General features: G+C 43.9%; 1 long non-coding RNA gene across 1 annotated transcript in view; it reads left to right on the plus strand.

The window, feature by feature from the left end:
• The first annotated feature begins 1,679 nt into the window (after positions 1-1,679).
• LOC150049757 (uncharacterized) overlaps positions 1,680-25,641 on the plus strand; it is a 36,339-nt gene continuing 12,377 nt past the window's right edge. Inside the window, exons 1-2 of the long non-coding RNA XR_016538882.1 lie at positions 1,680-1,939; positions 23,216-23,311. This is a non-coding gene — a long non-coding RNA (uncharacterized LOC150049757). The remainder of the gene's footprint in view (positions 1,940-23,215; positions 23,312-25,641) is intronic.

Raw genomic sequence — 25,641 nt, forward strand, 5'->3', positions numbered from 1 at the left:
TTCTGCAGCGAATACACTTTTGTAAAGAGAATGATGGATGCATGACTTAATAAAAAAGAATTTGAAAGACGAGGTACCATGTGCAGTGTATGGACTTTACTTAGTTTCTGATTTAAATGAAGTATAACCTCTTTCACTATTTATGATACATATAAGACAGATGAATATTTTATAATATTCAGGAATTATTCTTAACTTTTTGGTTATTATGGTATGGTGGTAACTTTGGAAAATTTTGTGTACATTAGAGATATAGAGGGAATGTTTGAAGTTGAAATGGAAGATTCCTGGGGTTGCTGCAAAATTATATGGGAAGGAAAGCAAGTTTGAGAGGGCTAAAGTAAAATTAGATTGACTACAACATGATAATTGTGGGGAGTGACTTTGTTATATTTACTGATTTTTTTTGTGGGGGGAGGAAGCAGTATTGAAGTGTGAACTCAGAGCCTCCTGTTCTTTTGTTTGATTGTGTTTGTTTTATTGACAGGGGTTACAGTTACATTCACCAAGTAGTGGGTGCATTTCTTCTCACACATTGATACCCTTCTCATGATTTTGTTACCATTTCCCTCCCCCCTCCTGTTCTTAATTGGCTTTTTTGACTCAAAACTGGTGTGCTAGCATTTGGGACACATCTCCACATCTATTTTTTTTGCTGGCTGATTGGAGATCAGAGTCTTGAGCACATTTGTTTGCTGAAGACAGTCTCAAATCATCATCCTTAGATCTCAGTCTCCTGAGTAGCTAGGATTACGAGTCACCAGTGCCGGCTATACTTATTTATTTTAAACCCCTTTTTATTATGGAAAATGTCAAACTTTCAAAATAAGCACAACCCTGTATAATAATGGACTGCCATGTATCCATCACCCAGCTCATTCACCTTCAGCATCCGGACACACTTGTTTCATCTATACCTTCCCCCATACACCCCACCCAATTGCTACAATTATCTTTTCAGCATCTCTTCCCACCCTCCCCGCCCCATCGCTGCCCTAGTGGTGCTTGTGTTTGAACTCATCCTGCCCTAGCTGAGGTAACAGGAGTATACCATTAAATTCAGCATTTTGGGATGGACTTTCATTAATTAATTAATTATTATTATTATTTTTTTGCTCTGGCTGGTCTGGAACCTCATTTTCCCAATCTCAGCTTCTTTAGTAGCTGGGATGCCAGCGGGGAACTGACTGTTTTAATCTTTTCAGGGTAGTTTCCACTCCATTTTCTGCCTTCTTTTGGTTAATCTCCAGTGCCTTCAAGTAACTATAAGAACCGTGTGTCAGGTCTCCTCCTTAATATCTGCGGAAAGGTAGCATTAATAAATGTGGGATCCTCACTATTCCCTTCCGCTATGTATTTGACGTTTGCAAATTTCCATAAGGAGACTAAAAGAAATAAAAGGGTGTGGGGGACCCAAGAGGGCTCAGGGGAGGCCTTAAGTGTTCTCCTCCCTTCTCGTGGGTTACTTAGGGAATTTTCAAAACTTTTCAGCTGGAGAGGGAACGTCCCCTTCCTCCTCCCCCCTCCCCCCCCCCTCCCGCAGCTCCAAGTGGGCAGGGAGGGCGGCCTCCCCTCCCCTGCAGTTCCCCAAGCCACCTGCAGGGGGAAAGTGGTTTTCGTTTTGCATCATCCCGGCGCCTAGCGGCGAATTCCCCAAACCAGAGCGCAACGAGGGAAGCGCGCAGGGGAGACCTCGCTCCGGGTCGGTGGAGAACTGGCCGGCGGGCGTCACTGGGAGCGCACAGGCCCGGCGGAATCGGGGACACACATGCCCACCGACCGTCTCTTTCGAGGTTCGCGGGCTAACTTGGCTGGGACACCCCGCTGACCGTTCCATGGGGGACTGGGCTGGCAGCGTCGTCTCCAAGCCTTGTCCTGGATGGCGCGGGCTGCAGCTGGACCCAGGGGTGCGGCCACGTCCCGGGGTGCGGGGGACCAGGTGAGCCCGCGCTGGGGTCCCGGTGCAGTCCAGGTGCCTGCCCGGGCGCGCGGCGGAGCGCGGAGGGCCAGGTGCAGCGGCTTTCGGGTCGGGGTCGGGCCGGGGTCGGGGTCCGGGCGCAGGACGAGCGGTAGGTAGAGGACGCGCGGGGAAGCCCATCGCCGCGCGCGTCGCGGAGCGCGGCCGTGCGCCCCGGCACCGCGGTCTTCCCAGGGCTCTGCGGCCAGGCGATCACCCCCAAAATCTTTTGCCAAGTGGCTTCGCGCGTGGCGCGCGCGCGCGCGTGAAGGGTGGATTGTTGTATGACAGCCGAGCCTTCAGATTTCCCCGGAGGTCCTCGACTTAAACTGTGTTGTCACCGGTGGCACTGAGTGCCTGAGTTTGGAGTGAGCGCGTGGGTCAAACTGCTGCGGCGAGGGGATAAGACCGCCACCACTTTCCAGGGTGCATTGAGAGGAAGTCAGCGGAGGCAGAGAAAGTGAGTTGGAGAGATTGCAAACCCAAAACAAAGAAGCACAGGGATGGGAAATGAAAAAAGGAGAGGGTAAGGAAACAGCCAGGGAGATCACTCTCGCTCAGCTCGGTGGAGGGCGCAGGGCCGCAGGTGAGTGTGGGGGTGACAGACCCACCAGGGCGGGCGCCGCCTTGGGCAGGTCGCTGGGGTCAGAGGTCATTGGTGAATCTGTGACTGTCCTTGGTGTGTTTAGGTTTTCTTGCTAGGATGGGAAAGAATGTAGCCTCTAGTAGTTTTCTTTTAGGTAACTAAGTGGATTAGGAAATCAACTGATCTCCTTTGTGCTTTGTTTTCTGAGCCTTCAAGAGCATCCGAAGGAGAAGTTCTAGAAAAGATTAATGTTACAAATTATACTTTGCTGTAAAACAGTACTTCATTCTAAGTCTCAACAGTGTGTGCCCAGTAGTACTACTCTAATTATATTTAAATATATTCAGGAAGATGTCCATTTGTTTGAGATAGCTAATTACTAGCTGAAGATAGCTGAGAGTATAAAATATTTTTAATAACTCGAAATATGTGCAAACTATGGGAAAATGAATGAAATATAGTCAAGTTCCATTACCATTCAAAAGAAAATCCACAGCCTGGATGCTAGTAGAGATCTGAGGATCATGGTTCAAAGCCAGTCCAGGCAGGAAAGTCTGTGAGAGTCTTGACTCTAGTTAACCACTACCACCACCACCACCACCACCACCACCACCAACAACAACAACAACAAAACACAAACAACCCCATCCCCTCCAATTCAGAAGTAGATCTGGTATAGAGCCAGCCTTCAGGGACCAAATTAAAGAACATTGCCTGGGCCCTGAATTCAAGCCCTAGTTCCTTTCTCCCCCCTCCCCCCCCCCCTCTCTCTCTCTCTCACACACACACACACACAGAGGAAACCTACAGTGCTAGGCTGCCTCCCTTTCCACAGTGCTTGAGTGTGATGGGCTGTCCACTGCAGTCTCACACCTTTATGCCCCAGGCCCACCGGGGACAACCAGCTGTGCTTCCCTTTCTCAATTTGTCAGTTCCTGGGCCCTTCTGTGCACATCTGTGAGAAAAAAAATTGCATTCTTCCTTTAGAATCTTGTCTGTTCTGCTTCTTGTCTTAGAAATGAATCTAACATGGTAATAGAGTTCAATGATGTGGGAGCATGACAGACTCAAGAGAAACAGGGTGGAAGAGGGAAGCGGGGGTGGTGATGGCCTGCTTTGAACTTTACACACTAAATATCTCCTAAACAGATGTTTGCAGCAGGTACTCAAGCCTCATCTTGGTGGGAAGGCATTAAGGGATTTTTTTCCTTGCACAATGTTTATGAAAATATAATGGGGCCTCAACACTTTTTCTCAAAAGGCTGCAGGTTGCTAATTCTCACTATCTTAGAGCCTGGTGCTTTTCAGTAAAATGTTAGCCTGAGTTGTGTTTTAATATATTCATGTAGCTCTGATAGAAGTTAGCAATTAATAAGGGCACACATACACACACACACACACACACACACAATGTTGCAATGTAAGCTGTCTATGAAGTTCTTTCTTAGAGTTGTTTGCATTTGAAACTGAATTTATATAATGGAAAGAAGGAAAGACTAGTCTTTAAGGTAGAGACCTATATTTTACCCAACTGTGCAGCTCTAGAAGTACTGTCTTTGGGCTAACATCTCCCCTATTTCAGAAGGAACCGAGGCTCCTCCTATCTTCAGTGCACAGCTCTCCTTTTGCAGGTTTCCCTATTGGTACAAGATGATTTCTGAAGTTCCAGCCATCACTGCCACGTCCTAGGCAGGAACAAGGAAAAATGGAGAAGGGCAGAAGGGCACTTTCACTTAGTAAGATCGAATAACTCACTAAAATTCAGTGTTATCTCATCTGCAAAGATGGCAGCCAGTAACTCCTGTGAACTCAGGACCCTTTATCTTTTTTTTTTTTTTTTAAACAAGTCCTGGGTGTTGTACTCAGGGCCCGAGCACTGTCCTTGGGCTCTCCACTTGAGCCTCAGCATCACTTCTGGCTTTTTCTATGTATGTGCTACCAAGGAATCAAACCCGGGTCTTCATGCATGCTAGGCAAGCACTTTCCACTAACCCAAACTCCCAGCCCTTCTTTCTTTCTTTCTTTCTTTCTTTCTTTCTTTCTTTCTTTCTTTCTTTCTTTCTTTCTTTCTTGTCAGTTGTGGGACTTGAACTCTGGCCCTGGGTGCTGTCCCTGAGCTCTTCAGCTCAAGGCTACCACCCTACCCCTTGAGCCACAGTTTTCTGGTGGTTAATTGGAGACAGGAATCTCACAGACATAAGTGCCTGGGCTGGCTTTGAACTGAGACCCTCAGATCTCAGTCTCCTGAGTAGCTAAGATTACAAGCGTGAGCCACTGTGTCCAGCTCAGGATCATTTTTCTATCAAAAAGTGGAGTCTTTGTCTCCTCCTCTTGAGTCACACCTGATCTTTTGGCCTACTTTTGGTGTTTTTGTAAGCCAAGGTCTCACAATATAGCTCAGGCTGGCAATGTAGCCCAGTATGCCACTGGCTGCACAGGAGGGCTGAGTACAGCCTCATTCCTTCTTTCTTCACCTTCTTGGGTCACGCTGTCAAATAAAGAAGCTCAGACTAGATCACTGAGGAATGAAGACCATCTGCTGTGGCCAAGGTGTCGTGTGTGTGTGTGTGTGTGTGTGTGTGTGTGTGTGTCTGTCTGTCTGTCTGTCTGTCTGTCTGTCTGTGTCTGTGTCTGTGTCTGTATGCCCACTATTGGATGTACCAGCTGTGATCAAGCCTCCATAGACATTGCATGGTGGATGCAGCTGAGTCCCACTGACTTACACAATTGTAATTGAAAGTGGCCAATCACTACTGAATGGTGCAGAAACTGAAGTAATTGGCTCCCTGCCTCCAACTGCCCAGACTACTTAGAAGTAAGGTTCATTAGTCAGGCCCTTTGTGCAAAGGAACGTTAGAAGACTGTAGCATCACAGGGGAACAGGGTGGCTGTCTAGGCGGAGAGGAGAGGAAGCAGTTGTCACTGCTGCCAGTCACATGGTGGCAGCTCAGAACAGAAAAGGCGTGTGTGAGACCTTAGGAGCAGCATCCTGGGGGCTGATCACTGAACCCAGGCTTTGGCATTGATGGGGCTGTGCTTCTAGATTCTGTCTGAGGCTTTCTTCCTGGTTCTAGAGCTTCTGCATCTGGGGTTGCCCCGCTTCTGGCTGAACGCCTCAGGCTCACAGCTCTCCCAGGCTGCTGGACCACTTGACCCAGCTCATCAGCTAGCTGGGTCACTACCAAAGTCATGGCGGGCTCCGCGTTGATTGTGAGGCCTCTCCAGTGGCAGGAAGGGTATGGCTAGATAATGACCAGGGCGGGGGAAGCGACAGGTTTCCCTGGAAAACTAGGGGATCATGATATTCAACTTTCTCCTCCTAGAAAGGAAGCCTTTGTGGTGGATGTGCCTTGAGTTGTGTGACTTCCAGCAGGGTTTATTGCTCTTTGCAATAAAATGCATTTTGCAATAAACTGGACCCCGTTACTGGTTCCCAGTTACTGTACAGATTGAATGAGAGCATCTGTGAGATGCTCATGTGTCCTCACTAAATAGCAGCTTTTTGTGTTACTGATTTGTTTCAAAGGGCACGAGAAACCATGAACCTCTGTTGTCACATCCATGTTATCTGCAAAGAAGCTAGCTGTTAATCAAATGATATTTTGTCCATCAAGAAATTGAGAACTCTTTCCCACAGAAAGATTTATCTCTAATAATATCACCACATTTTAAAACTTATTTTAAAAGTGCTGCAAAGGGCCATGAGTTTGGACTAGTGGTAGAGTGCTTGCCTAGCATGCACGAAGACCCAGGTTCTATTCATCAGTACCACATACATAGAAAAAGCTGAAAATGGTGCTGTGGCTCAAATGATAGAGCTCTAGCCTTGAGAAAGCTCATTGACAGTGCTCAGGCCCTGAGTTCAAGCCCTAAATGTTTGTGAAGTAATGGACCTTCTATCTGGTGAATATAATGTAACCCTTCTATTAATTACATAAAAGTTAAAAAATAAAAAATTTGAAAAAAAGTGTTGCAATGCTCATTACTATTATTTTTAACAACAATAACAATAGCCATGAACCAAGAGGGAAATTATCTAGACCTCCCAGGTCACATGATTGCCTAGTGCTGCTTTCTGGTATGACTGAAACTTCCTTTGAGAGAAGAACCAAGAATGTGTAGGTACTTTAAAAGGTAGGTTTTATTTGTTTGTTTGTTTTTGCTAATCTTGAAGCTTAAAATCAAGGCCTGAGCACTGTCCTTGGGCTTTCTTAAGGCTAGCGCTTTACCACTTGAGCCACAGCATCACTTTTGGCTTTTTTCTATGATGTAGTACCAAGGAACTGAACCCAGGCCTTTATGCATGCTAGGCAAGCACTCTACCACTAGGCCAACTCCAGGCCCAAAAGATAGGTTTTTAACTCAAAGTATGAGAGATTTTTCATAAGCAGAGAGCTTTTTGCATGAAATATATTTTTCTCATATCTGCTTTTTTGACAGTGGCAGGCTGGGCTATTGCATGTTTTAATGCATTATTTTCTTTTTCTTGTGCTTATAGTAAGGGCATGCTTGCCATTCTAATAGCAAGCCTCTAATATGACTGCCTGCATAATGAGTTGCATTGTTTGTATTATCTGCTTGCAGGAACATTCCTCACAGAGCACTTTTGTGCTTCCTTGGCAAAAAGTACAGTGAAAACATATGTATCATTCCGTGAGTCAGGCCACCCTTACTTGCTTATGACATTTCCTTTTATGCACCTGAAGATCAGGTGGTATGACTGATGAATTTGTTAATAAATGTATTCATTGATGGTAGATTCTGTTTAGAAGTTATCTGCCCAATTTAGTGTACTGTGTCAAAATGAGGCAAGCAAGCAAACAAAAGCAGTCATAATGATGCCACTCTGCCTTTGAACAGAGATTCCCAGACCTCACCCTCCAGAGTAGCTAGGATTGTAGGCATAAGCCATTAGTGGCTGACTAGAGAGATATACTATTTTAAGGAAATAATCTAATTTTTGCCTCTAATTATATCCTTGGAAATATAATCTGAATAGTTGAATTTACAACTTTTTTTATCCTTGTGAGGGGAGGGGAGAGAGAACACCTATGAGCATTTTCCTTTCCATATTTTTTTTGTTCAAAAATAAACTTTGAGGCTACAGATACAACCCAGTGGTATAGTGTTTGCCCAGCATGTGCAAGACGCTGAGTTCTGTTCCTTAATGCTGCAAGACAGGAAAAAAATAACTAAAACAAAAATTCTCAATCCTTATCTCCACAACATTTTTTCTCTTTTTTTTCCTAAATAATATATCACAATGTATCATTGATAGGCATAGCTGCGAATGATGGTGTATATGTGTGTGTGTGCATGTGTGTATGTGCCAGTCCTGGAGCTTGAATTCAGGGCCTGGGCACTGTCCCTGAGCTTCTTTTGCTCAAGGCTAGTACTCTTCCACTTGAGCTACAGCTCCACTTCTGGCCTTTTGGTGGTTCATCAGAGATAAGAGTCTCATGAACTTTTCTGCCTAGGCTGACCTTAAACCACCATCCTCAGATCTCAGCCTCCTGAGCAGCTAGGATTATAGGCATAGGCGCTGGCACCTAGCTGTGATTTGCCTTTTCTCTTGGCTGTTAACATTTGCCAATACCAATTATAATTTAGTCAGCTATTCCTTTGTTGAGGATCATTTGCTATTTCCAGTTTTGTTTCCTCTTCCACTGTAAATAATGCTGGTGCATTTATTCTAAATGAGAAATATTCCAAAGTACAACTCCTGAACCAAAGGTGTTATATATTTTTAACTTTAATGGAAATCGTTAGGTTATTTTCTAGAATTTTAGCAAGATTTATACTACTCCTAGCAAAAGTGACAGGTCTATTTCCCCACATCACATCAATGTTGTAGTTGGATGCTAGAGGTCTTTAAAATGTTTACTTGTATTGGTTGACATTGCATGGATTCACATTGTTCTTGACGTTTGCGGTGCTGTCCACTTTATGGGTGTACAGGTTGGTTGCTTGTGTCCTTGGCCTAGATGTGTATATTGGGTTTAAATGTAACAACCTTTAACCAGCTGCCTTCCAGGTCTGGAGTGAGACATGGCAGAATGCAGCCCTGTGCAGGCATGGACTTAGGGTGTACATGGTGCATGTAGGGTCCTGTTCTCTGCAGAGCTAATGCCTTCCCCATCTGCATTACCCTCCCACACCAGGGTGTCTGAGCCTCACAACTCCAGAGCAACTCTTCCACATGGGAAGTGGAGGAGTGGCAGTTCCCCAAATCTCCACCGACTGGGCCTTGCCAGCAGTGCATCACCAAGGCCCTCGGCAGCTCTAGAGCCAGCCCTTGCTGGACTGTAGCATCCTTCTTTCTGGTCCGTTTCTCAGGTTTTCACTCTCTGAGCTTAGTAAACTCTTTCACTTAGTGTGTACCAAGTAGCACAGAATTAGGCCAACAAAACATTTGCCGGCTGAATGAATAAAAGTGTCTGCAAGAACTGACTGACCTCGGAGAAGTATGTGTGTAGAAATGCCAGGCCTGGGACTGGCTGGAGCCCTTTGTCCTTATCCACTTCACTCTTAGAAGGTCGGTTCCCTCTGACTCTGGAATCACTGCTCTGCCTGAGGATTCCCTTCCAGCCTAGCAGGGGTGGTGGTGTCTCTGTAGAAGGTCACATAAATTGTGTTTAGGGAAGCCAGTAAGTTTCCATAATATTACTTTCTGGGAATATCTGGCCAGGTGACCCACAGTTGATTAAAATGGGCAAAGAATTAAAATGATTAAAAGGAGGAAAGGATGTGTGTGAGAGAATGCAGGGGGTATAGAGGAAAGAGTGGAGGGCTGGGGGGGGGGTCAGGAAATAAGTGAACCACAAAATCTACTCATTCAAATCCCCACTCACATTTTAGACAGGCCCAGAGTCTCAGATCTCCCTCCTCCCTCCCTTCTTTCCTTCCCTCTCTTCCTTCTTTCTTTCCTTCCTTCCTTCCTTCCTTCCTTCCTTCCTTCCTTCCTTCCTTCCTTCCTTTGTCTCTCTTTTTCTCTCTCTCTTTCTTTCTTTCTCTCTCTCTTTTTCTCTCTCTCTTTCTTTCTTCTTTCTTTCTTTCTTTCTTTCTTTCTTTCTTTCTTTCTTTCTTTCTCTCTTTCCTGACCGAGTTGCAACTGGTAGCGCAGGTGGGCCTCAGCCTTGTAGTCCTCCCGCCTCAGCCTCCTGAAAGCAAGGATTATAGGTGTGTACCACTAGGCTCAGCTTCCTCTTAACGTTTTGAAGGGCAAACAGTTCCCTGGGAATCTGGTAAGAGCTAACAATATCTTCTGTTGCAAAAGCACCCTATGAATACAAAAGCCCTCCCCTGCATACTAACTGGAAGACTTTGCCAGTCCCCTGAGTCTGCTAGGTTCTTTGGCTCTCTGCCTGTAGACTCAGAGACCAAGAGATAGTCTAGAAGTATCTGATTTCCTAAAGCACTATTACCACCTTATAATTACTTTTCCTTAAAGCTAATTAAAGCAGCCACAAAGCCCAGAGATTTGGGGCTGAGAGGCAGTAACACAGCCAAGGAGACAGGGTGCGAATGTCACTGGGACACGTAGATGCCAGGGGGAGATTAACAAAAAGCCATATAGGTAAGATGAAAGGCACAATGTTCACTTTGAACTTGAAAAGCATCCATCCTGCACTGAAGTATGCAGCCCAAATTAAATCCGCAACAGCAAACAGAAAGGTCATGGTAGGCATTGAGAGCAGGGCACGTTTATTTTGGAAGCTGCATAATGCATTTGCCCTGGGGGTGAAACTTGTGTATGCACTCAATCATTGTGTCATACTTGCCTGTCCTAAGCCTAAATGCTCCTTTATCATCACTGTATGGGAAAAGTGCTTGTCGAGTACCCACCCCACATGCCCCACGCCTACTCCTCTGGATGCAACAACGGAAAGGTTGATGCCACTGAGAACCTTCCGCAATGATCACCAGGGAGACAGAGGGAGACGTGTTCTGCCACTGTGGGGCTGGGTTTGAAAAGTCACAGAAATTGTTCAGGAGTGCAAATTTTCTCACAGAGATGACTCTTCTTTGTTTTTTCAACTGCTAGTAACACCTGGGCTCTCTGGGGTCTCTGAACTTGAGGTGTGTGTGTGTGTGTGTGTGTGTGTGTGTGTGTGTGTGTGTGTGTGTTTAGCCAGAAAACTTCCAGTTATTTATATTTCATGCTCTGTATCTTTGTGTGTGTATGTGTGTAAGTATGTGTGTGTCCATACATGTGCCAGTATTGAAGCTTGAACTTAGGGTCTTACTGTCTCCCTTGTCTCTCACAGCTGACTCTGTACCACTTGAGACATACCTCCACTTCTAGCTTATTTGCTGGTTAATTGGCGATCAGTGTCTTGTGGACTTTTTCTTTTTTTTTTTTAATCTGGGCTGGCTAGGATTACAGGCATGAGCCACCAGTACCTGGCTACTCTGTTCCTCTGAATGGGACATAGAGTTCAGTGGCTAAGCCCTTGCCCATGTTCGTGGGGTCCTGGGCTCAATCTCTACCATGAGACAATCAGAGTCCCAGGTGCAGTGTGGGAGGGAGAATGGGCATCCTGGCTGGGGGGGGGGCACCTTTGTCCTTTTTCTACCAGACTCACATTGCCCCAGGGCCTGTCTACTGCCAGGAGATCAAAGTATGCATCACCTCAGAGCCCAGAAGAAGATCCATGGTGGCTTTGTCCTATTTAAGAAGGAAAACCAGGCCGAGGTGGCCAGGGCTCTTTTTATAACTGGAAAGGTGCTGTGAACTTGAGGTGCTATTGTCACCTTTTTAGTAGTTACTGTCACCTGCTTAATACTCCTCCTAACTGCATCTCTTTACTGCAATAGGCACTTGTTGTACGTTGTGTGTTTTAGATGACCATTCAAGACAACTGAGCAGATGGTTTCTTGCCTTGAAAAACATCACTGCACATCCACACATGTAAATGAGAAAGATCCCTGTATCACTGGGTCTGGTTGATGTGGAATTGTACAGGGTTGGGTATGCCATGTGGGGCTGGGGAACCAGCTATGGCACAGAGTGGCCAGCCATTCAATGGAGAGGTGACAGCGGCTGTGGATAGCATGGGATGGATCTGACTGATACAGGCTGAGGCTGTGTAGAGGCATCAAATTCTCAGGGCCCGGGGTGAAAACCTATCTTGTGAATGGTGTGAATCTTTTTTTTTTTTTTGCCAGCTGTGGGGCTTGAACTCAGGGCCTGAGCACTATCCTTGGACTTTTCTCAAGGCTAGAACTCTACCACTTGAGCCACAGACCTCTTCCAGCTGTTTTCTATGTATGTGTTACCAAGGAATCGAACCTGGGTCTTCATGCATGCTAGGCAAACACTCTACCACTAGACCAAACTCCCAGCCCCTGGTGTGAATCTTTCTAGAAAGACTCACCTAAGTGCACATGATGTTGTTCTGGGGCTTGATTGCTGCCTCTGACTATTTTAGCTCAAGGCTGAGCTGTAACTCCACTTCTGGCTTTTTGCTGGTTGAGACAAGAGTCTCTTAGATTTACCTGAGCAGAGTTAGCTTCAAGCCTAGTTCCTCAGATCTCAGCCTTCTGAATAGGAAGGATAACAGGTGTGAGCCACTGGTTCTCTGCTGCTGAATTTATTGCTTATGGTGTTTAATTTACCAGCATCTTTTTTTCCTTTTCTTTCCTTTTTAGCCATTTCATCCATTTTCCTTTTTGCTTCTTTCTCCTTTCTTCTTTTTCCTCTCCCCCTCTTCTTCATCCTTTGCTTTCCTGTTCCAACTTCTCTCCACTTCACCCTCTTTCACCTCCTACTTCTTATGGCTTTCTGTGACCTAAAACATCCCTACTCAAAACTTGCGGAAACTTTCTATCATTTTTCCCTCTTTAAAATAGTTTTAGCTTGCTAGGCATCCTGTGTCACAGGCCTGTAATCCTAGCTATGGATGAGGGTGAGATTAGAGGATCATGGTTCAAAGCCAGCCATCCATGGAATGAAAGTCTGTGAGACTCTTACCTACAATTAACCACCAAAAAACCAGAAATGGAGCCATGGCTCAAGGATGTACAGCAGTAGCCATGAGTAAAAAGCCCTAGCCCCTGAGGTCAAACCCCAGAACCAACACACACACAATGTTATGTTAAAGGTGTATCTTGATTAAATTAAATATCTTTTCTTTTTTAATTTTAACATTTTATTAGATTCAATGGACAGTATATCACATTTACTACTTGAAAACTTCCTAAGTGAAATATTGAGGTGCCTCATATTCTTGTGATAGATGTTCTATAATTGTGTATTGTATGTTATTATTCTGCATTACATTTCTGCACTTCTTTGGTGTGCATTTTTCCCCTACAGGACTCCTCCATTTGTGCTATCAATATTATTTCTTTTTTTCCAAACTGTCAAGTTTAATAACTATTTCTTATTTTTTTATGATTTGTACTGTTTTTTCACCTCAGTGTACTATCCTTTAGTATATTGAAATATTGAAATACAAATGAGAAAATTCAGTGTTGCTAGTACAGAGTATGCTTTTACAAAATACATGAATGCACCAATATATGTTAATGAAATAACTCATTGGAGGAAATAATAGAAAACTTTCCTTAAAAAAACTAAAGAATTATGAAAAGTGCTCCATAAATTAGCATGAAAATATATCAGAAAATAATATAATGAGTATGCTAATATGGAAGTAATTTCTAAAATAACATCACTAGTACAATATGCAATAGAAAATTATGTCATTGCTTTCCATCTTCCATTGTAAAGAATTTACTTTGCAATAACAATTATGTGGACCCCTTCCCTAGCAACCAATGGCCTATTAGATGTCCCTAGATTTGAGCCACCTCCAGCATTACCTCTTCCCCTCACTTATTATAACAAGGCCTGAGAGAATACCACCCAGCAATCACATCCCAAAGTGTATACAAGAGGACAGGAGCCTACTTCTCTAAGCGGTGACTGCCAGGTCTTTAGATAGCAATCATCCTAAAGTCATCATTTGCACCATTCTGGAGAAGAAAGGGAAGGAGGGTTCGGTGCGCACGCCTGCAGGCTCTTGATGGTCCAGTCTGCTCTGTGGCAGAGCTCTCCAGGAGGGAGAGGCACTCCAGCCTCTCCTTGCTCCAAGTTGCACTTCTTCAGAACCTTGCTGTTCCTCCATAATTCCATCTTCATGGGCCCAACAGGTCTGAGGTGGCCTCAGCAGCAGAGGTCTGGGAAGCTGCCGGCATCTTGTTTTGGCACTCTGTGCCTTTATCTGCAAACTGCAACAGCAGCTCTTGCAACTCCTTCCTTTTCCTCGTCTTCTGGGATGGCCTGCTGACATACTGGTCTTTCCCCTGATACAGCGCATCCAGAACTGACATCTGTTCTTTATAGAAAAGTATGGACTCTTCGATGGCTGTGATGTGCTCTGGCAGCTGGCTGTCATCCACTTGATTCTGGTAGTCCACCTTGCTGGGCAAGTCATGGAGGAAGCAGATTTTCAGTTTCTTGGGCATCTGTGTGCCATGTGTTCTGTCCACAGACATACTGTGGTTCCAGCTCTTGGGGGAAGAGGGCCCGAGGCTCCAGCTTATCTGGCACTGGGCTGCCATCAGGCATGAGCAGCGGGCCTGCTGCTCCTGAAACTTCTGACTGAGCTTCACCTTTTTTAAAAAAAAAAAATCAGGCACTGATAGCACTTCAAGGTGAAAATCCCTCATGTTTCGTGGGTTGCCTACATCCTCTAGGAGAGCTACATCATGGGGGAGTCGCCTCCTCACCTTTTTTTTCTTTGCATACTCCTTCAACTTCACTAGGGAAAGCCAGGAAGCTCACTGGGAACACAGCTACTCTTTCTCATGTCTCTTTGCTTCCAGGCACTTCAATGTATCCTGTAACTATCAAGGTATTGTCTGGTCCCCCAGCTTGGTTTGCACCTGCTCCAGCTGCAGCTGGGTCTGCCTCAGCAGGTGCTGCCACAGGGTCTCCTCGGAGGTCAGCTGCAGATTGGTGTCCAGGTGCTGTTCACAGGTGGCTCTGAGCTCCTGCAGCTGGGCCAGGAACTGATTTTGTAGCTCCTGCAGATTTTGAGCTGCTTGGCTTTTTAAATGAGCCATCTCTTTCCATTCTTCTAATTTCTCCTCCAGCTCGCCCAGCTTCTCCTGCAGACGCTTCTTCACCAGCTGCTCCAAGTACAGGATGCCAGTGAGCTTCTGCTTCGCAGCACTCAGCCTCTGCCAGGCATCCTGCAGGTGGGCCAGCTGATCTTTCAGCTCTCTGTTCTGCAAGAGTTTGCATCCCTGGTCTTACTTTCCCTTTCCATTGTCTTAAGGATCTCATGCCAATCCTCAGCATGTTGATCCCATTCTTGGGCCTTCTCCAGTATCCATAGCCGCTGCTGCTGCTGCTCCAGGTGCTGGAGTCCCAGGCTCTGGTTTTCTTGTACCTGGATGTGAAGTTATTTCTCCAGATTCCAGAGCTCCTTCTGCATCTGGAAAGTCTGGGCCTGCAGCTGCTGCTCCCCCCACCTCCCACAGGGGGTTTGGGGGGCAGCAGCTCTGACAGCTGCTTTCTTAGCTCCACCAGGTTTGTCTCTAGGTCCAACACCTACTCTTTCTCCTCTCTCAGTTGGCTCAGCTCTCAGAGCTGCTGGACCTTCTCCTTCCACTTGGAGCTCCCCACCAAGTCCTCTGCAATGATGTCTGTCTCCATCTTTAATCCTGTCACCAACTCTTTCATGTTGTCTAGTTGTCTTTTCAACTCTGCTTGCTCCCCTAGCACTTGTTGAGACTTGTGAATGTTATTCTTCATGCCAGCCTTCTGTGTCAGGAGCACTTCCAGCTTCTCCTGCAGTTTGGTGTTCTCTTCCTCCAGATCATCATACCTTCTGGCCTTTTCCTGGAGCTGCAGCTTCACGTTATTCAGAGCTTTCGTGAGCTCTAGGTTGGTCTTGTCAGTCTCATTCTGTGTGGTGGAGACTTCAGATAACATCATTTCTAGCTCTGCACGGCGCTGCTGTGAAGCCTGCAGGCAGCTGGTGAGACCCTTCTGTTCCAATGCTCTTTCACTGGCTGCCTGCTGCCTGTAGGCCAAGGCCAATTATAAGTCAGATTTTTCTGAAACCAACATCTGTATTGATAGCGTGTGGAGCTCCAGCTCTGTTTTCAGTGCTTCCTGCATACAGGCCATCTTCTCATTCTGTTTCCCCTGTTGATCTTGCAGGTCTTTCTTTTCCTGCTTTAGTTGTTTGATCTCATTGCAGAGATGCTGGTTTCATGTTAGAGTCCAGGGCAAACATTAGGTGTTGGTAGCACCTTTTCATGTCCTCAGTGTTATCAGTACCTGTGACACTCTTGACCCTTGCAGCTCAGACTGTGCCTAAAGGCAGGGCAGGCTAAGGGCCAGTGTGGTCTCTGATTGCACTCAGCTGAATTACTCAGTTCAGAGTGGTGTTTGTTTGGGGGTTATCTCCCTTTTTCATTTTCTTCTTTTTCTTGGATTCTGAAGGTCCATCAGGACAATTCTTCTGCTGGTATTCCTGCGGCTTGTTTTCTCAGACATCTCAGTGCTGGGATGGAGTTGCAGGCACATTCCCAGGCTCTCTGAAATCACTTCTGTTCTCATAATCACCACCAATTATATCTACTTCTTACTCAATCTCCCAAATCACCTCAATTCCTTGATTCTCTCACTCACAGCTCAACACCTCTACCTCCCTCAACTGCTGTTAGTGGTGTAAACCAACAGAGAGAATACCGCTGCTACTAGGGAGCATGCAATGTGCATGCGACCCCAATTCTTGTATCCCATTGATCAGAGTGAAACATGAAAAACAGGGAGTGTGGCCAGAGGCTTGTAATCCAGGGAGACTGGATGGAGCCACATCATTCCCAGCTGCTCCTGCAGCCTCTTCCCATATAACCTTGTCCAGTTTGGTTGGGGGAAGGGTGTGATCTGCTCTCCCTGTGTAGGTATACAGTTTTACAAATCACCTTTCCTGGCTTCTGTCACACAACTGTGGTCACCAGAGTGTGCACCAAGTTGCCAGTTGCCCTTCAGGAAGTAGCATCAAGAAACATAGCTAGGGGTCGGGAGTTTGGCCTAGTGGTAGAGTGCTTGCCTAGCATGCGCAAAGACCTGGGTTCAATTCCTCAGTACCACATATAGAAAAAAGCCAGAAGTGGTGCTGGGGCTCAAGTGGTAGAGCTCTAGCCTTGAGAAAGTCCAAGGATAGTGCTCAGGCCCAGGACTGGCAAAAAAATAATAAAGAAATACAACTGTCTGCCTATGTCCAATGTCTTCAGATCTTTAGTCTAGGCAGAATTAGCTTCATTGTTCTGATTTACTAACACTTCTGTTCTAGTCAGGGAGCTACTGAGGTCCATAACGTTCGCAATACAACCTGTTCTTCCAGTCGCTCTGGGACTGGAGGGTGCAAAGACATGACAGGTCCAGGGCTCCTATCATGAGTACTGGCCCTGCTGCACAGATAGTCCATGCATGGCACAGCACATGCTCCACACACTTCAGTGATCTCAGAGGATTCAGAAGCACAAACAAATCATTAGCAGAGCAGCCAGTTATCATTCTTATCTCTGTGCTAGATTTCACATACTCCTAGGCAGCAGCGACGTGGAATCTCAGGCATTGTTATTCCCCCCATGACTGTGTTAAGTTCATTTATTAATTCTAATGATTTTCTTTATAAAAATACCTCAGTGTTATCTCTATAAACAGAGGTAGTATCTGCACACAACTCTGTGTTTTCAGTTTTCATGCTTTTTATTTCTTTTTCTTACATGGAAAGAGTGCACTCTTTTGGCTTGGTGTGTGTGTGTGTGTGTGTGTGTGTGTGTGTGTGTGTGTGTGTGTGTGTGCCCCTATGTGCATGTACCAGTGCTGGAACCCATGGTCTTGTGCTCTCATTTGGCTTGTGTGTTCACAGCTGGCACTCTGACACTTGAGTCATGGTTCTAGTCAAGCATTTTGCTGGCTCAGGTTGGCTTTGAACCATAATACTTCATGTCTTCTTCCAAGTAGACAGGATTAGAGGTGTAAGCCACTGCGCCTGGCCATAAATGTTTTCTTATTAATGTTTAAATATATGTAGAACCTATAGTGGTGCTAATTAGTGGCTCCATTTTATTTGTGTAGAGGATGGAAGTTTATCCCACTTACTGATTTTCTCCTTTCCTTTCTTTTTCTTTTTTGCCAGTCCTGGAGCCTGAACTTAGGGCTTAGGGGCTGTCCCTGAGCTTTTTTTTTGGCTCAAGCCTAGTACTCTTTTTTTTTTTTTGCAGTCGTGGGACTTGAACTCTGGGCCTGGGCGCTGTCCCTGAGCTCTTCAGCTCAAGGCTACCGCCCTACTCCTTGAGCCACAGTGCCACATCTGATTTCTGATGGTTAATTGGAGATAAGAGACTCATGGACTTTAGTGCCCAGGCTGGCTTTGAACTGCAATCCTCAGATCTCAACCTCCTAAGTAGCTAAGATTACAGGTGTGAGCCACCGTACCTGGCTCAAGCCTAGTACTCATAATTTGAGCTACAGCTCCACTTCCAGCTTTTTGGGTGATTAATTGGAGATAAGAGTCTCACAGACTTTCCTTCCTGGGCTGGCTATGAACCATGATCCTCAGCTCTCAGCCTCCTGAGTAGCTAGCATTACTGGAATGATCTATTGGTGCCTAGCACCTTTCATTGATGTTTTTATTGCAAGTCCTAGGGTCTGAACTCAGGGCCTGAGCACTGTCCTTGGACACCTTTTGCTCAAGGTTAGCGCTCTGCCACTTGAGCCACAGTGCCACTTCTGGCTTTTCTGAGTATATGGTACTGAGGAATTGAACCCAGGGTTTCATGCATGCTAGGTGAGGACTCTACCACTAGGCTACCCCCCTGCCCCACCCCCGATATATTTTTTTTCTTGTGGGTCATGGGGCGTGAACTCGGCCTGGGCATTGTTCTTGAGCTCTTCAGCTCAAGGCTACTGCCCTACCCTTGAGCCAAGCCCCACTTCCTGTTTTCTAGTGGTTAATTGGAGATAAGAGTCTCAGGTCTTTTTGTGCTCAGGCTGGCTTTGAACCTTGAGCCTCAGATATCAGCCTCATGAGTAGCTAGGATTACAGGTTTGAGCCACTGTGCTCGGCTCTCCTGATATATATATATATATTTTTTTCCAGTCCTGGGCTTGAGCTCAGGGCCTGAGCACTGTCCTTGGGCTTTCCTCAAGGCTAGAGCTCTACCCTGAGCCACAGCACCACTTCCAGCTTTTTTTCTATGTATGTGGTACCAAGGAATTGAACCCGGGTCTTCGTGCATGCTAGGCAAGCACTCTACCACTAGGCCAAACTCCCAGCCCTCTCCAGATATTTTTTTAAAACAAATTTACCTGTTATTTGGTTATCGCTTGACTTTTCTGTTTCATTGATTTCTGTTCTGTTCCCATTTAAAAAAATACTTCTTATAGCACAAGTGTGGTAACAATGAATTTACTCAGGCTTTATTTGTCTGAAAGTATCCTTATTCTTTATTCTTGAAGAGTATTATTTTATTATTTCTGGTTATTGAGTTCTGGGTAGATAGCTTTCTCTTTCAGCACTTTATGTGTTTTCCTTATGTTCTGGTCCCCATTTTATTTAGTCAAGGGTTGGATATAATTTGTATTATTGTTTCTATGTATGTAATTTATTATTTTTGTCTGTTTTCAAGATTTTTGTACTTTTGACTTAAAAAAATTCACTGTTATTTCATTTAAGTGTGTATACATACATACATACATACAAATTTTGAAGTATTCTGCCATTATTTAAAAATTTTTTTCACCTTTTGTTTTGTTTTGTTGTGAAATGAGGTCTTGTAAGATAGTCCAGATTGGCCTCAAACTCACAAAATTCCATCTGAGTGGTGGGATTACAGGTGTATGCCACTAGGCTTGGATCAAAAAGCTTTTTCCTTTTGGAGAGGAAGGATGGCAGATTGCTGAAATTCTCTTCTGACCAGCAGAAGGTACTGGGATTAAGTAGGGAAAACAACTAAGATGATGATACCAGGCAAAGTATAAGCAGACAGACTAGGAGAAATTTTTTCCATATATTTTTATTGTAATTAATAGAAGGGTTACATGATATTTGCCAGATAGAAGGTGCATTAATTCCCATACATTGATATCCTTTCACATGTCTTGGTCCCCATTTCCCTCTCCCCCCCCCACCCCTCATCTTGTTTTTCCTCGTTCCCTATCCAATTTCAAATAACCAAATACAAATATATCCAATATATCAGGTAACAAAGTGAGATATTGTAACAATATGAGATAACCAAGGGACAGCAAAAGAGATGAGGGATAACAGACTAGGAGAAATTTAAAAAAATTACTGAGTCTTAAAGGGAGGGAAAGCAATGAAACTTTAAAATTTTTGCTCTGTTCTTTTCTGCTCTCCTTCTAGAATTTTAATTATATGTCATGTATTTGTCACTATCCCACAGGTAACTAAAACTTTTCAATAATGTTTGTGCTCCTCTTCAAATTGGATTATATTGACTAAACTTTCTTCAAAGTCACAGGTCCTTTCCTCTGACATGTGCAACATGCTGGCCCATCCAGGGAATTTCATTTCAGATATAATTTTGGGTATGATTTAAAAAATTGTTTGTATCTCTGCAGCATGTTCTTTGTTTTAATATTTTTATTATCTTTAGTCGCACAAAGGAATTTCCATTCATCAAAGCAGTTTATGAAAACAATGTGTCTTCATCAATGCTTCCCCTTTCAACGTTCTCTGCCACCCCCTCCCAGTTCACTTTTCATTCTTCTTAATATTTTAGGATATGTATGGAATTTTTTGCCATTCACCCAAACAGTTTATGTTTACAATGGATCTTGATCTATGTCATCCCTTCTGTATTTTCATATACCTTTGACCCACCCCTTCTCTTATTTCTCTCAATTCTGTATTATACACAACACATTCTTGATAATATTCTTTCCTTTCCTTCTTCATTTGAAAATCCCTTTCCCCTTACAAGTATCTGTTTCCTGATATTTATTTTGTTGGGCTTTAACTTAGTCTTCCTAAAGAATTATATTATTTGAGCTCTCCATAGAGCTCTTGCAAGAGCAACAGTTAATTCATTTCTAATCACTTGTATACTACCCATTGTGTTCCTGGTGATGGAAAAAATTTGAGCAAATAGGAAAACAACTCTTTATCTTGGGTAAGAAAATTCCATACATTATGCATAGCAGTTCTCCTGAAATTAATTTGTAAATGTAACAAAATGTCAGTAAAAGTACCAATAGGCATTTTTTATCAGGCTAGGTAAGATGACACTAAAATTCATATGGCCAGTCACAGAAAAGCACATATTGTATGAGTGCATTCAGATGAAGTGCCCAGAATGGAAAATTTTATAAAGACATAAATATTGATGATTGATTAGGACTCAGGGAAGGGGAAGGGGTCATAGTCATTGACTGATAACAAGGTACAGGATTTCATTTAGGAGATATGAGACTGTTCTATGATTTGAGAGTAGTGATGATCTTGAATGTATATGTATATTCAAAATATAAACTGTAAATTTCTCAGTGCCTCTGACTTACACATGTATATGATTGGACCTAGGCATTCTACATTAGGATAAAAGAATTAAGCAAAATGTCAGCTCTTCCTCACCACCACTAAGAGTTTGGAATCCAGTTCAGCCCAGTTCATTGTCTGCTAAACAAAAATTGAATCTCTTCAGAAGGACTATAACAGAAGCCATACATATACAACAGGTTCACAATGTCCAGAAACAATAAAAATCAGTATATACACACCACACACTCACACACACAGGAAATATCCTCGGCATATACAAGAGAAAAAGACAGCCCGGGAGACAGAAGCTAATATAACCAACACATTGAATTTAGCAAAAGATCTTTAAAGTATTAGTAAAACCCATGTTTAAGGATACGGAAGACAAAAAGCACAGATACACAAATAAAACCCTCATCTGCCAAAAAGAATGAGCATTTGTAAGGAAATGAAAAAAATTGTATTAAGTGAAGTGAGACCCAGAGAAACATAGGTGGCACAGTTCCCCTCATTTGTGGGAGCTATTTCCACTTTCCTCCAGATCCACTTCTGTAAGACCTGCTGGCATCCAATGCTTTTCTTGTCTACCTAGACTACAAGACTGACCAACAGGTGAGATGGAAACCACTCTTGACTTTGTCCTTGTTTCTTACTAGAAATGCTTCTGTGAGAATTCCTCACTGTGAATGGTGCCTTGTTTTTCTGTTAATGAATGAATGAATATTTATCCCTCTGCTTCTTGGACTAAAGTTAAACTCAGCTCATTTGCTTTGAATTAACTAATCTATTTATGGGCTAGTGTTCAGTGGTATTAGATTGCATATATACCTATACCACATTATAGATATATTCATAGGTCAAATCTGTCACAAATTCTTCAGCTCGGACCATGTGCCCTTTAGAAAATGTTTACTTACTTAGGTCAGATCAATGTTACCTTTATGATAAGCATTACGACATTATTTAGTTAATTTCTTTTTTTTTTTTTTTTGCCAGTCCTGGGCTTGAGCTCAGGGCCTGAGCACTGTCCTTGGACTTTCTCAAGGCTAGAGCTCTACCACTTGAGCCTCAGCACCACTTCCGGCTTTTTTCTATGTATGTGGCACCAAGGAATCGAACCCTGGTCTTCGTGCATGCTAGCACTTTAACCACTAGGCCAAACTCCCGGCCCCATTAGTTAATTTCTTTTCCATGTATAGACCCAAGAGAATGTTTGCTACAGCACCAAAACACAAGATAGAATAGGCATAAAATCCTTATTCTAGGGGCCAGGAGTTTGGCTTAGTGGTAGAGTGCTTGCCTAGCATGTACAAAGACCAGGTTTGATTCCTTGATACCATCTACATAGACAAAGTCAGAAGTGGTGCTGTAGCTCAAATGGTACAGCTAGAACCCAACAAACAACTCAAGCTCTCATCAAAAGTAAAATGAACATCTTGGGATACATTCCAACCCGAAGCACTATGAAATAGTAAGGATGAATGGTTTGAGCCATTCATTCAAATGCCAGGGAATAAGGAGGCAGACACATCTTTCTAGGGCTCCTTTGGGAGGAAGTTGGTGAGGCTGAGGAAATTCTCAGTTCACTGTACAACTGTCACTTCTTCCTCCACTCTGGTTCTATAAACCATCGTGCCCATGTGTATCAGAACTTAGTACTTCATACTGGCATTTCCTTACCCATTGTAATATTGGACCAGAATTAATTTTTTCCTGGTCCCTATACATGGGATATTGTTTTGTGGCCCATAACTGTTTTAGAGGGAGAGCAGTGTCAAATTTACCATGGGTTTGGTGGGCATGGTGGCACAAATAATCCCAGCACTTGGAGACTGTGGTAGAAGGAGGGTGAGTTTCAGGCTAGGGGTACCTTGTTTCAGCAAAACAAACAGCAATCAAATTGACCATGGGCTGGTATGTAGTCAAAGGTTGGAAGAGCCCACCAGGCCTGTCTACCATACAGCCAACAATATAGTTCTGCCTAGAGTTAGGCTGGGCTGCAGGAGTGTGGAACTGGTAGTCCCTTCACCCTGCCTAGGTGCCAAGGCCTGTGACAATGTCTGCAGCCCCATGGTCAGACCAGCAGGGCTGCTGTTTATGAGGACATTCACTCCTGACTCCGTGTTTGCCTGACAGGACTCTGAGGAGGAGAAATGTGACCTACTTGAAGAAGAGGAACATGACACGTCTCAGCATGTGACTTATTTTTCTCTCAGGAACTCTGTAAACCAGGTAAACTTTGCTTTTCAATGCGGGAGGATTCTAAAAGCCAAATGTGAGCGTTCAACCTTTGTAAAGGCTTTATAGCATGCCCTTTGTATTTATGAATTCCTGGCTCCATTTTGTACCTCTGCACTTATTTTATTCCTTCTTCTGGTTTTTAAGTCCTCCTCACATACTTTCTATACCTTTTGTAGTCTGGTTTTCATCTTGTGCTGAACATTTGCATTTCTTTCTATGATCACCGTCTTAAAGAGTTAGCTACATGGAAGGCAGAGATCAAGAGGATCATGGTTTGTGAGCTAAAATTTCTCATGATCCCCAAATCAGTCAATAAAAGATAAGTGTGATCTGGGTGCCAGTGGCTCACACTTCTAATCCTAGCTAGTCAGAAGGCTGAGATCTGAAGATTGAGGTTCAAAGCCAGCCCATGCAGAAAACATTGTGAAATGCGTGTCTCCAATTAACTACTCAAAAAAAAGGCAGAAGCCGGGTTTGGTGGCTCATGCCTGTAATCCCAGCTACTCTGGAGGCTGAGATCTGAGGATTGTGGTTCAAAGCCTGCCCAGGCATTAAAGACCATGAGAATTTTATCTACAATTAACCACCAGGAAATGGGAAGTGGGGCTGTGGCTCAAGGGGTAGAGCAGGTAGACTTGAGCTGAAAAGCTCAGGGACAATGCCCAGGCCCAGAATTCAAGCCCCATGACCAACCAAAAAAAAAAAAGCCAGAAATGGAGCTGTGGCTCAAGCGGTAGAGTGCTTGCCATGAGCAAAAGAAGCGCAGGGACAGTGGCCAGGCCTGGAGTTTAAGCCCCAAGACTGGCACACACACACACACACACACACACACACACACACACACACACACACACACACACACACACACACAAAATCTAAGTTTGGTGGCACAGGCTTGTCATACCAACTACACAGTATGCACAAACAGGAGGAGCGTGGCTTGGCCAACCTGGGTGTAAATGTGAGACTCTCTTCCAAAAATAACTGAAACTCAACTAGTGGAACACTTGCATAGCAAGTATAAGGTCCTGAGTTTAAATCTGAGTACCACCACCACCAGAAAATGAGAGGAGGGAGGGACTGAAATCAACCACAGTGAGTGCATTTACATCATGAGTTTAGGTGCTTATTTTCCCCTTGGAGCTGCTAGTTTCTATTTTTACAAAATACTATCAATTATCTGCTTACTTAAATTTTGTATGTCATTAAAATCATTTCATTTTTTCAAAATTTAAATGAACTTTATTTTCAACTGATATATGGAAACATCTTTAAGTACGTATTGATGATGTGATGTTTCATATATATATATATATTGTGTAATGTTTAAATATTTAAAGACTATACAGAGCTATCTTCTTTGATACTCTGTATGTTTTGGGAGGGGAAAATAAAAATTTCCAGCATCCATTCTTGTAGTCTTTTTGAACATAAAATACATTGTGGGGGCTGGGAGTTTGGGCTGAGTGCTTGCCTAGCTTACATGAAGACCTGGGTTCAATTCCTGGATACCACAGACATGGAAAAAGCCACAAGTGTTGCTGTGGCTCAAGTGGTAGAGCTCTAGCCTTGAGAAAGCTCAAGGGCAGTGCTCAGGCCCTGAGTTCATGCCCCAGGATTGGCAAAAAAAAAAAGCGGGGGTTGGAAGGAATGAAATAAAAAATACATTGTTATCTACTTCACAACAGCATACTTTTGCAACTATTAACTTAGTGCCTATTGGTCAGTCTCTCCCCTATCCATCCCTTCCTGCCTCTGATAACCTCCTTTCTACTTTTAACTTCGATTAGATCCATTTTCTATATTGTGCATATGAGTGAAAGCATATGATACTTGTCTTTTGAAGTCTAGCTTGTTTCACTCAATGAAATGATGTCTAGTTCACTAAATGCTATCTCAAATGACAAGATTCCATTCTTTTTTTTAAACAGCGGAATAGCATCTCATTGTTTATATGTACTGATGGACAGTCTACTCTACTCTAAATGGCACTGCAACCCACAGGGGAGTTTGGGTACTTCTTCCAAATATTGATTTCATTTCTTTTGAATGTATCAACAAGTAAGGGAATTACTAGATCACAGGGTAGTCCTATTTTTATTTTATTTTTATTTTTATTTTTTTGCCAGTCCTGGGCTTGAGCTCAGGGCCTGAGCACTGTTCTTGGGTTTTCTCAAGGCTAGAGCTCTACCACTTGAGCCTCAGCACCACTTCTGGCTTTTTTCTATGTATGTGGTACCGAGGAATCGAACCCGGGTCTTCATGCATGCTAGGCAAGCACTTTAACCACTAGGCCAAACTTCCGGCCCCGTAGTCCTATT

This window comes from Megascapheus bottae, chromosome 19, assembly GCF_031878675.1.
Source record: "Megascapheus bottae isolate mThoBot1 chromosome 19, mThoBot2.hap1, whole genome shotgun sequence".
Taxonomy (NCBI): domain Eukaryota; kingdom Metazoa; phylum Chordata; class Mammalia; order Rodentia; family Geomyidae; genus Megascapheus; species Megascapheus bottae.